At 39.9% G+C, this 12,868-nt stretch overlaps 1 protein-coding gene across 1 annotated transcript in view; it reads left to right on the forward strand.

Moving 5' to 3' along the window:
- Window positions 1–5,348: 5,348 nt before the first annotated feature.
- The window catches only part of ABCA3 (ATP binding cassette subfamily A member 3), a 111,059-nt gene continuing 103,539 nt past the window's right edge, over window positions 5,349–12,868 (forward strand). Inside the window, exon 1 of the mRNA XM_072599391.1 lies at window positions 5,349–5,546. The gene's annotated coding sequence lies outside the window, so the exon portion shown is untranslated. The remainder of the gene's footprint in view (window positions 5,547–12,868) is intronic.

Here is a 12,868-nt window from a genome sequence, read left to right on the forward strand (position 1 = left end):
CTTGAGACTTACATATTCTGCTTCATCAATACAATATTTATTAAGCACTGACTATGTGCCAAGCACAATACTAAGTGCTGGAGATATAACTAGGAAAAAGAAAGACAATCCCTGCCATGAAGGAACTTAAAATCTAATGGGGTAAGATGACACATAAAAGGAAGTTGAAAAACTGGAGGACTAGGGACATGATACTGTTGATTTGAGCTTCTGGGCCCTCTTTAAAAGGAGGCTTTGAGAGGAGTTTTTTTTGCTCCACCCTCCAGTCCTCCAATCAGAGGGGCAGAGGCAAATGAGGATACTGATGAAGCACGAGTGCCAAAGTTGAAGCATTCTCCATACTGATAAATTCCTTGGTAATGAGACTCTCCTGGGAGAGGTGTGAAACTAATAGAATTGAATCCAATTAGTCAGCAAGTGAGATGTTTCCATCATGTCAGTTTCTTCATCTGTAAAATGAGGCATTTCAACTACAGCTATGATTCCTTTCAGTTATGATCCCTGATCATATCAGTAAGTAGCTGAAACAGCTTCTAAGTAGAAAATAGAAGGAAGGGGTGTATAGGAGGACTAATCAGGGGACTCTGATCAGTTGGAGCTCCCCAGGTCACTTAATAATAGAAATATAAAATATAATATAAATAATGACATATAAGGGTCAGGTTACAGAGGCAAAGAGTTCTAATCACATTTGCATCTTGTAAAGATCCAGAGACCTTATAGAAGTGTTTTTTTTCACATTCAATCATTCATACATTTCTACTTTCTGTTAAACACTCTGTTCAAAAGTACAACTGTAATTCAGTACCTTAGAAAATGAGATAAACTATCAGACTTCACCTTTTTTTTTTTTTGGAGGGGGAGGCAAGGCAATGGGGACTTAGTGATTTGTCTAATGTCACACAGCTAGCTAAGTCAGGTATCTAAGGCAGGATTTGAACTCTGGTCTTCCTGACTCTAGAGCCTAGGCTTTATTCATTGTGCTACCTAGTCGCCCCTAGGAATTCCTGACAGGTAAGGAGGAATAAGAATAACAACGGCTAGCATCGATATAGCAATTCAAAGTTCACAAAAGTGCTTTACATGGATTGTCTCATTTGAATCTACATCAGTCAACAATCCTTCCAGCAAATGCTTGACAAATTCATAAATCTATGTTTCTAAATGACTCAGTCCCCTAAAATATATTGTAGAGTGATTCAGTTTATTTGCTTCAATAAGTCCCTAACCCCGGAAAAGGATACCAAACATACAATTCCTAAACTAATTTGTTGCAAGAGGTCTTGTAATACTGTTGTCTAAGCACCTTCTAAGAAGGTTGAGGGCAAGAGAAGGTTTAAAGTTGACTGGGGCAAAGAACTCCATCCTATGGAATTTCTATGCAGCCTCATTTTACTTTACTTAATAAATCATGTGACCACAAAAAAGTTGACTTATAAATCATCAATATGTGGATAGCTGAATCCCCAGAGGTAAAATGGAACTAGACATATAGATATTTCCATATTTTAATGATTCTGAGCCATATTTCGTATCATGTCTTGGATTCATTCAGAACTATAATCAGCGGGGTTTCTCTTTGCCCAACTCTTTGGAGTTAGGTAGTTTAGCAGAATAGAGCTGCTTGCACATCATGTACACCTAGGAGACCTTGGTTGCATGTGGCAAAATCAGTGCCTTTGGTGCAAGTGACAAAATCATTGGGCTCATGGCTAGAGTATTGTGCCACCTGGTGGAAAAAAATACAAACTGCTCTGCCTAGTTGGTTAATGGTCAAGTGACACTTTTTACAGGAGACAGGTTATGAACTAATGTGGACCATTTGGACTAACAAAGTACCCCAAGAGTCACATGGGCCACACACCAAGTACACAAGGAGCCAACACCAGAGTCACTGATATAATCATTAAATAACTTATCAGCTAACATTCTTTGTTAAAACATTCATTTTATCCAAAAGTAACATAGTCTTTTTTATTCCACCAATGCTAATCCTTTACCTGTTTTAACCCTGTCTTACACACATACCACTAAATGAAGTAACTACATTTTATACTTTAAATTCTATAAATTTTGCTAAGATGTAACTTCAAATCAGTTAGTCAACAAGTATTTATTAATTGCTTTCTCTGTGCCAGACAATAGTCTACGGGTTGGGGATACAAATACAAGCAAAAACATGGTCCCTGCCCCCAAGGAACTTATATTCTAATAATGTAAGACAAGATATAAAAGGAAGCTGAAAAGTAGGGTGTTGGGTGTGGGAGAGGTACCCATATTGGAGCACTGTGGCAAAGTCTAGAAAGTCAGAAGCAGAGGTAAAGGAGGAATGAAGGTTGACTGACCTGGGTTTCTTCCATAAAATGGAGGCCCTAGAAGGAACTCAGCAGTGAGAAAAGGTGGCTGCAGGAACAAGGAAATGTTCCACTGTGAGAACACAGGAACTTCCACCTCCACTCCTTATAAGCTATAAGTTTTGTTCTAGGATTGTCTCCCATAATTCTCTATCCTCATTATCCTGCTCTTTTGTTTGTTTTTTCTGTCATTCTGTGTGTGTGTGTGTGTGTGTGTGTGTGTGTAAGTGAGAGCATCAAGTTCCTCCAACTCACTTGATGAAATTACAGGGGTAAGGGACAGGTAGCAAAGATGAGATATATGGATTCACTTCTTTATACTTTGAAGTGACCAGTTTGCACCCTGGAGCAGGTGTACCTATTTCAGGCTTTAATTGGCCAATGTCAAGAAAGTGGAAAGAAGCTCTTTAATCAACTTGATGAAATTCTAGGATAGTTAGCTATTGACTGATCATTTAATCCAGTCCTCATTTCACAGATGAAGAAACTGAGTCCTAGAGAAGCTAAATAGAGCCAGTGCGGTGCACTGGAAAGGACACTGTCTCTGGGAGTCAGAAGACATAGGTTCAAATATTGTTCCTAATGTTTGCTACCTTATGACTCCAAGCAAATCCCTTAACCTCCTTAGACTTCAGTTTCTTCATCTGTAAATCAAGGGAGTTCAACCAGATGATCTCTGAGGTCTCTTCCAGTTATGATCCCTGGTCATACTAGTAAGTAGCTGAACTGGGATTCAAACCCATGATGTCTGACTCCAAATAGAGCATTCTTTCTACTTTACTACCACTATTCCTCCCACCACAGTCTTCCAGTAAAATTATTATTTTTGACTCTTTGGTTTTGTTTATATTTTCCACAGGTATTAAGCTCCCAAGTTTTACTTAAGTCAACCAATATTTATTAAGCCCCATTTCTATGCAAGAAACTAGTGATATAATCATCAAAAGAAACAGCATCTGCCATTAAAGAGCTGGCTTTGTTTGGGGGAATACAACATGTGCACAGATAAGAAGATGTAAGTTAATTTGAGGAATAAGAAAGCATTAACAAAGAGGAGGGGGGGGGCCAAGGGGAGGGATCATAAATACTTTCCTAAAGGAGGTAGACCTGATCTAAGCTTTGAAGGAAGCTACTACTAAGAGGTGTAGTAGTCGGTGTAGAAAGAGTGAGTGAGAATTTATTAAGCAGAGGCATGAAGGTAAAGGTTAGGAATACACATATTAACAAACAAGGCCTGCAATAAGATTATATTCTAATGGAAGACAAAATATATAGGGTTGCCAGTAAGGGGGTAGCAAAACAATAAGGGGGCAGGTGAGGAGGAGGTAGTGTCTGGAGAGAGTCCAGGTAATGGTCAAGAGGGAAGGTATCACAGACATCTAAGACAGCCTGCCAAAGGCAGCCTGCTGAAAATGGAAAATGGACTATAAAATTCAGGAGACAGTGAGTTGCCAAGTTTAGCTGGAACATAGAGTGCTTGCAAGATTTTCATCCTCGGATTTCTTCATTGCACTAAGTTCCTTATTATTCATCTTGTGATCATTTGTTAATTTATTTCTTAATAAATGTTATTGTAATTATCATTTAATTTACTGTCTTGAGAAAATTCTAACTTCATCGGGAGTTAATTGGTGTTATTTCAGTATATACATATACATATAAACATGTTGGGGGACATCTTTGCTTCAGCTTCTTTTAATTTTTAAAAATTGTTGAAGCATTTCTTTGGCTAACTTAATTATCTGAATAGGGTTTTTTGGTCCTTTGAGACTGTCCCATAGTTTCACTTTCTTGTGGTGTACTTACTAGTATTTTTAAAAATAATATTGAGAAGATATAGGTTGCCTGGTCAATTTTTATTCCATCATCTTCTAGTATTTTAGTTAATAGGTAAAGAATTTAGGGAGAATTTCAAAAGGTACAATAGGTTGGTTAGAAAATACGTGAACTGGGTTGGAGAAGACCTAGGGAGAAGTAGGAATGATCTGACTAGGAATTCGGTCTCAGAAGTAAACGCAGGAAAACAGTTTATGTCTAAGCTGATCCTCACCAGCACTCATGAAAGAATTTATCCCAAGATCCACCACATTTTCATTCAAAATCCATTTTCCATTTTTAACTCCCACTGACATTTTCCCCTGCCTCTTTAAGAAACAGCACTTCTAAGTCACATTTGTTCCTATGGACTACACGGAAGGCATCCCATTATCACCAGGGGGAACAGGACAAAATACAGGTGCAATGGTGAAAGAGCCACTTACCTCAATGGTACGCAGGAAAGTAGAACTGGGTTTTTAACTCATGACCTGGGTTTTTAGCTAACGTCCTGAAACTGAATGACATCTGTTGGAACCACGAGGAAGGAAATGAAAGTAGAAAAAAGGCTGGCGGGGATGGATGTAGCTTAGGCAAATGCTACAAAATAGCGGCTTGGCTTATTGTTTTGTATGTTGTCTAGACTTAAGAAAGTAATAGAAACAATGTTAATGATACAAAGTAAACTTTAAAATGTGTCGCCTGGTCCTTTTAGAGCCGTAGTTAAACACGTGCAACAGGTTGGAGGGAATTGTGCTTCACTTTCAATACGAGAAGAAAGCTGGAGGTAACAGGGCAGGGACCAAGTGCAGGGACTTCTTCTACGGACCAGCCTGGAGGCTGGGGGTCCTTTTAAAGTCACGATGGACACAAGAGTTCGATTCCCACCAGCAGTGTTTCAGTAGCACCAAACCTGACTGAGTTACGGGTTAAAGAAAAACCAGAGAGGGCAGCTACTCCAGGGGCTGGGATCTCGGGAGGCACCTCACGCTAGTGCACGGTTGTCGCATAGAGAACTTGGGAAACCACCGCAAGTCCCTGCCCCGCCCCGCCCGCGGAGCTCCGGGGACCGAGACCCAGCAGGGGTCAAGGGCGTCGAAACTGGCGAGGCGGCGAGGACGGTCACGTGCGCGCGCACACACACAGGAGCCCGGTCACGTGACGCTCCGTGGGGCCGGCGCTGGCTGGCTGAGCTGCTGCGGCGGCTTTTGAGGGCGGCTTTCCCGGCCCGCTCTCCCCACTCCCTCGCTATGTGGACTCGGCAGCTGTAAGGAGTCTGGGTCGCTGCCCTGCCGACAGGTGCTGGGAGGCCTGAGCCGAAGGGACGAGGGGCAAGCCTTCCGTGGCCTCAAGCAGAGCGGAGCGCTGAAGGGCCTGGTGAGTGCCGCTGATCACCGCTCCCCGTAGCTACCCCCCGCTCCCAAGGGCGCTCCCTGGCTGCCTCCTTCCCTGGTCCCTCCCTTCTGCATCCCTGCATCCATCCTTCCACCCAGCCCATCCCCGCAGCCACAACTCCCGGCCACCCGGCGTCCTCATCCCCACCAGCAGCAGCAGCAGCTCTCCGGGGACAGCTCCTCTGGCACCGCCTTCTTCCCCTGGCATCCTTCTGTCTCCTTCCCCGCTCCCAACCATGCCCCTAGTGGGTCGGGAGAAGCCGCCGCCGCCCCCCCCCCCTTCTTCTCCTGCAAATTCCCTCTTTAGGTTCCTCCGCTGTACCCCACCCTCACCCCGCCCCCACCAGCCGCACCCCGTGGCCGACTGTCCCTTTAGAATAGCTGCGGTCTTACCACCCGAGTTCTTGACCTCAAGCTAGCTTTGCCCTGGAAAACTTCTCTCTTGAATAAGAATTGATATGAAATGTTGGACCGGGCAGATGTGGAAATGAGCTTCCAAATCAAGGCTATCTAATGCCCTTGGTGCTAAGAAGGCTAAGATGGCCTGAGGGCCTATGCGAGTTCTGAACATCTTTCGAGTTGGTTCGAGCATTTTTTTTCCTCAACTCCTTGCAATTTGGCTTCTCCCCTCCCACCCCCATCATGATACAGAAACTGCCCTCTCAAAGGTGAATCACCACATTTAGTAACTGTGTTCAAATCCGAATTTTCTTTGGCTCTTCAGAATTTGACATTTTCGACACCTCTCTCTTTCTGGATATAGGCTTCACTCTTGCCTTTCTTCTTGCTTCTCTAATCATTTGTTTTTCCTCGGTCACCTTTCCTTGCACCTTGTCATTTTCATGACAAGTTAAGATATCCCAAGATTTTTTATGCTTGGCTCTTCCTCCTCCATCTTCACCCACCCCCTAACACACATATACACACTCTATCTGCGCAATCACATTCATTCATTGTCTTTCTACAGAGTATCTCAAATCTATACATTAGACTTAAATCTCTTCACCTATCCTGCCAGCCCCTCAAAGTCAAGGGATCCTAAAACAGGCAACTTTCTTTTTCTCAAAAATCTTTTTTGTTTTTTCTGGTTTGACTTTATTCCCTCTTGTTCAAAATCTTGATGCTAAATTTGATTAGATATTTAAAATAAGGGAGTGGGAAAAAACCATTACCAAATTGTGTTGATTCTACCAGCAGTTTTGCATGCATTGGGCCCTTCCTTTCTGTTTTGAAAGTTTCACCAAACAAGGCAATTATCTCTCTGGGCTACTGCAGCAGTCTTCTAGCAGATTTCCTAAATTCTGTTCTGTTCTGGCTTCATTGTATCCTATACACCCTAGTTAGACTAATCTTTATATGTAGTCTTGTCAGACTCCTCTGCTCAGAACCAGTCAATAGCTTCCTATTGCCTGCTGAGAAAAGTTCAGCTTCCTTACCCTGGTATTTAAAACCATCCGTAATGATAATTATATCAGCTCACGTTTACCTAATGCTTTACAATTTACAAGTACCTTTCAAGCCTTATCTTATATATCTCCCCTCAATACATTTACCTGCCAGCCAAACTAAACTACTTGCTTGTTATCCACACACTCTATACTTTTCTGCCTCTGTGCTTTTGCTTAAGCTTTTCCCTAGGTTTGGAATAGTCTCTAATTTTATATTCTCTAATGCTTATTCTTGCTTATAGATATCTACTCAATTGGTGTGGTACACCCTTACAGATCAGGGCTTGGTAAAAGAGTCAGAGGCTCTGAAGTCAGAAAACCTGAGTTCAAATTAATCTTTAACCCTTATGTTCTGTGTTACCTTGAGAAAAAATCATTTAGTCCTGGGCCTCAGTTCTTCAATTATTAAAAAAAAAAAAAAAAGGAAGTTGGACTAGAAGGTCTTTGAGAATAAATACTTGTAGCTCTAGGTGTATAGTTTTGAAGGAGTCTTTGATATCCCTTTCACTTAGCGCTTCATTTTTTGACTCTTCAATGTTATATTATATTACAGTTGTTTGTGATGTGTGCCTATGTAGACTTTAGGTTCCATCACCTATATCTTATCCTAATCTTGATCTGCTAGTGCCTAGCACTGTGCTCTGCATACTGATAGGTCGTTAGTAAATATCTGTTACAATTGGACAGGATTATTTGGTTTTAAAAACAATTTTATTGATCTTTTGTTTTTTCTATTACCTACATTTCCTGCTTTTTTCTTTCTCCTAGAGAGCCATGCCTTATTTAAAAAAAAAAAAGAATTAAAAAAGAGAGGAAATGGTTTGACAGAACTATCACACTGAGAAATTTCAACATGTGTAGTGTTCCACACCGTGAGCCCCTCATGTCTGTAAATATGGGAGGGAAATGCTTTCTCACATCACTTCTTCATGTCTAACTTGGCCATCTTAATTTCATGGCATTCAGTTTCATTTGATTTGCTATTATTGTTCTTTCCATTTGTGTTGTTGTCAGTGGGCCCCAGAATCAACAAAATTTGGTTCTGTGTGTACTATATTTATCATATTCATTTCTGACAATACAGTAATTTTCCATTATATTCATATATCACAATTTGTTTAGCCATTCCTCTAGCAGTGGACATCTACTTTGTTTCCAGTTCTTTTCTACTATAAAATGGAAAGCTATAAGTATTTTTTTAGATATGGGACTTTTCTTCATATCATTAACTTCCTTGAGTCCTAGGCCTAGCAGTGGGATCTCTTCGATAAAAGATATGGACATTTTATTCACTTTTCTTAGCTTAATTCCAGATTGCTTTCCAGAATGGTCAGACTGATTCATAGCCCCAACATTGCATTACACTGTCCACAACACCTCAGCACTATTTCCAGCTTTTGTCATCTTTGGCAACATGTTGGTATGAGATGAAACCTCGGAGCTCTTTCAATTTGTGCTTCTTTTATTAGTTATTTGGAAAATCTTTTTGTGTGGTTTATAATTTGCATCATTTTTTTTGGAGAACTGTTTGTTTATGTCCTTTGACTTAGAAGTATTATTTAATTCTAGATATTGTTGGTGCCACAAAATGTTTCTTAAATGGTCTCATCAAACTCTCAACTCCCAAGAGAACATAGTTTCCTTGACAGCCAGAGCTGTTTAGTTTTTTTGTCTTTGTATCCCTAGTGCCAAGCACAGAGCCTGACAACATAGTAAGTGCTGTTGATTTGAATTAATAGAAAGTACTTGGTGACCAGTACCCACCCCAAAAGTAGTGCCACATGAAAAGACTATAAGAAATGTTTATGTTGAATTGGGTGGTTTGCAATTTGAAAGTCTGCACTTGGGGAATATAAGAAAAACAGCAAGTGTTCAGAGTGTGCACAACAAAGAGCTTTTATAAAAGCCTTGCTTCTTTAATTTACTTATTTCATAATATTGATTGGAAACAGTCTGGCCTGATCCCATGTCCCACCTGCCGTGCCACTGTCTCAAGAAGAAAAATTCAGTTTTTGCATGTGAAGATAGTTCAACTTCTAATTTAAAACAGTTACTGGCTTTATATAACAATTAAGGCATAGTGAGACTTTTGGATTTGATCCCAACTGGGAGATCATTGGTAAGATTTCTGGGTTGGGCTTTCTCTACTGCCTCATAGCTTGTCCCTGTAGTACAATTAGCTCCTCTGTCAAGTTAAGGTCCCTGAAGTCTTAACTCAGAGAGGAGTCATTTTATTTATCACAGTGTTTGAGTGTACACCATATGCAGGGCACTGTGCTAGATAAGCTAATTGGAAGGAGAAGCTAATTTTGGGAAGAAAATAAACTCAGCATATAATGTTGAGTGGAAAGTGATGGCAGGCGGGTGGAAATGTCTACTAAACAGTTGAGAACACTGAAGTCTTTTGAATAACAAGTGTAAGCTAAAGCCTACTGCAAATCCTTGAATAATTCAACTGTTATAAAACAATACCTTAGCAGCAAATTCTTGAAATTCAGGTTTATGTCTTGAGTTTCACGTTTCAGAAGTTCTGTTGACTGTGAGTAAGGGAAAAGGAACTATATGACTAGAGAGGACAGTAAAATCTACAGGACTGGCAGTGGAAGGTGAATGAAGATTGGACAAACTAGAGCATGAATGGGACACATTTTATAGAACCTGAGTTTAAAGCTAGAAGGAACCTTCTAATGCTTCAAGTCCAAACCCCTCATTTTTACAGATGAGAAAAGTGAGTCTGGAAGCTAAGTGACTTGCCAGTGTCTCTCTGTTGTAGCTGGTATTTAAACCCTGATTCCAAATCAGTTGTTCCTTCCATTGTACCATGCTGCCTTCAAGAAATTTGCATTTGCTTTATCAAAAACATTAATTTAACAGGCATTTTTTACACTCCCTACTCAGTCCCAGCCACCGTACTAGATTGGGGATACAAAGTCAAAAAAATGAAATAGTACTTGATTTCAGATGCTTCTGTCCTGTTGAGGAGATGATATATACATATATGAGTAGTGACAGAATAAATATATACAGAAAACAAGGCAATAAATGACTTTTTAAAAAACCCACATGATGTGAAAGATTAGGGATGCTTATGCAGTGTTGGTGGAGTTGTGAACTGATTCTGGATCAGAACAACTTGGATATTGCCCAATGTGCCTAAACAACTCTAAAACTGTGTGTAACCTTTGGTCCAGCAATATCACTAGGTCTGTACCCCAAGGAGATCAAAGAAAAAGGGAAAGGACCTATACATACAGAAATATTTATAGCAACTCTTTTTGTGGTGGCAAAGAATTGGAAATTGAGGGGATGCCTGGTAATTGGAGAATAGCTGAACAAGTTGTGGTATGTGATTGTGAAGTAATTATATTGTGCTGTTAGAAATGATGAGCAAACTCAGTTCAGAAAAACGTGGAAAGACTTACATGAGTGAAATGAGCAGAACCTGGAAACATTATATACAGTAATAGCAACATTGTAAGGATGATCAACTGTGAATGACTTAGCTTTTCTTAGAAGTACATCGATTCAAATCAATTCCAAAGGACTTAAGATGAAAAATGCTCTCCCCCACAGAGAAAAAAAACTGATGGAGGCTGAATGCAAATTTAAGCATATTTTTTTTACTTTATTCCTCTTGCTTGTTGGTTTTGTTTTTTGTTTTTGGTCTGTGTTTTCTTTTGAAACATGGCTACTATGGAAATATGCTTTGCATGACTGTACCTATATAACCTATATCAAATTGCTTTCTCAAGGAGGAGGGAGAGAAGGGAGGAAAGATGAGAATATAGAACTCAACTGTTTTTTTTAAAAAACAAATGTTAAAAATTTTTGTTTATATATAATTGAGAGAAAAATTAGGTTTAAATTAAATTTTTTAAAAATCAACCCACATATTCTTTGCCAATAAGGAGAGATACTACATGTACACAAGTGCTATATAAGGTACTATGTTGTAATAAGTATCACATGAATGGTAAAAAACAAAATGGCATTTCCAGGAGGAGTGCACCTTGCTGAAGAAATAAGGAGGCTCTAAAGTGGCACTTAAATTGGACATATAGAATCTATAGAATGGAATCTATTTAGAGGCAACTAGTGGCGTAGCAGAGAGAGTGATGGGTCTGGAAGACCTGAGTTCAAATTCAGCCTCAGACACTTAGTAGCCCTGTGACCATGGGCAGGTCACTTGGCCTCTGGCTGCCTCAGTTTCCTCAACTGTAAAAACAACAACTACTTTTGATTTATCATGAGAATCAAATGGGATAATTTTTGCAAGGAATACTTAACACAGTGCCGGGCACATAGTAGTTGTTATATAAATTCTTATTCCTCTTCCTTCCTTTCATATTTCCTACTATGATAAAATAGGAAGGAAAGGAGCGCTGGGCTTGAAGTTTAGACCTGTATTCAAGTCCTTCCTCTGATAATTACTAGCTTTGTGAGCCTGGGCAAGTCCTTTAATGTCTGTGCCGTAATCAGTGCCCCCTAGGACTTATCTACTAAGCTATGTCTAGGTTGTAATTGTTTTTAAGTCACAGAGACTTTACTCCAGTGGAGGAAATTTCCACAGCGGGAGTTTCTTTTGCTTTTCTTTGTATTCCTAGGGCTTGGCATAGTGCTTGGCACAGAGTTGAATAAATGTTGTTGGCTAACTGACTGATTCATGCTGATACAGTCATTGCTTCATTTGTATTGTAGTCATAGAATGTTAAAACTGCCAAGGACCTTATAGATTATTTAATTCAAACTCTTAAATGACTTAATTTTTTTATTATAACTGAAATGTCAGGATAAAAATAATCAAATAAACATGCAAAATAAAGAGTACAATATAAGTATTGACTTCCAGCCAAGATAGCTGTGTGTAAGCAGGCAGCCCAACACACCCACTCCAGAAAATGAAATAAAATAAAATAAAAAATAGCACCAGATCTAGAAACGACCAAGAAATCTAATGAGAGATTACAGTAAATGACTTCATCCAGAAGTGCACAAAGTCAGGCAGAAGCCTATGGGGAATAGGAGAGAATGCCTGACAAAAAACTGCTATCATCACAGGCAAAGAAAACTGAAGTCTCTCAGGGTGACCAGAAATAAGCCAGTGATAGCTTTAGTCCACAAGGTAGCATTTTGAGAGGCAACAAGAGCAGAGGGTACCTTCAAGAAAGTTCTGGGGTGGTTGGAATCCCATAGCATATCTCCTGGAAGAGGCAGTATTAAGATCAGACATCCTAGGTCGAGGATCTTCAAGGTCCTTAACAGTTCATTCTAAGTGGCTAAGATCCCTAAAAATCCAGAGAGAGAGGGAAGCCTGAGACCCTCTAGTGCTGCGTATCTACCACTAGAGCCAGGTACACAGTGGGGAGGCAGAGGACGGCACAAGAATCATAGTAACCCAGAGTAAGACCAAGCACCACCAAATACCCCACACATAAGCAGAGTAGTTTGCTGTGGCACAAAGATCCAATTCAGAAGCTGACTGTAGAGGTAAGTGAACAGAAGACATTGACCACTGCAAAAGAATTACTGATCCAGAGAAATTAACTCTGTAACAAATGTAAGCAGACACTCAAAAGGGGGGAGAAATGCATTTTCCACAAGGCCCACATGAATACATGCAAGGAATGAAACATAAAAATAAAAGTTCTGGAAGAAATAATTAGAAAGTGTTAAAGGGGATTAAGGAAGGAGAATAAATGCTTTGTGACAAGAAGTGGTAGGCCTCCCCTGAAAATTAGAAACAGAAACCAGTGACTCCTTGAGATAAGAAATATTAGAACAAAATTAAAAGATTGAAAAATTAAAAAAGATATGTAAGATGTCTGACATTTAAAAAAAGCCACCTGAGACTTGGAAA

The sequence above is a fragment of the Notamacropus eugenii genome, chromosome 1 (assembly GCF_028372415.1).
Source record: "Notamacropus eugenii isolate mMacEug1 chromosome 1, mMacEug1.pri_v2, whole genome shotgun sequence".
NCBI classification, from domain to species: Eukaryota; Metazoa; Chordata; class Mammalia; order Diprotodontia; family Macropodidae; genus Notamacropus; species Notamacropus eugenii.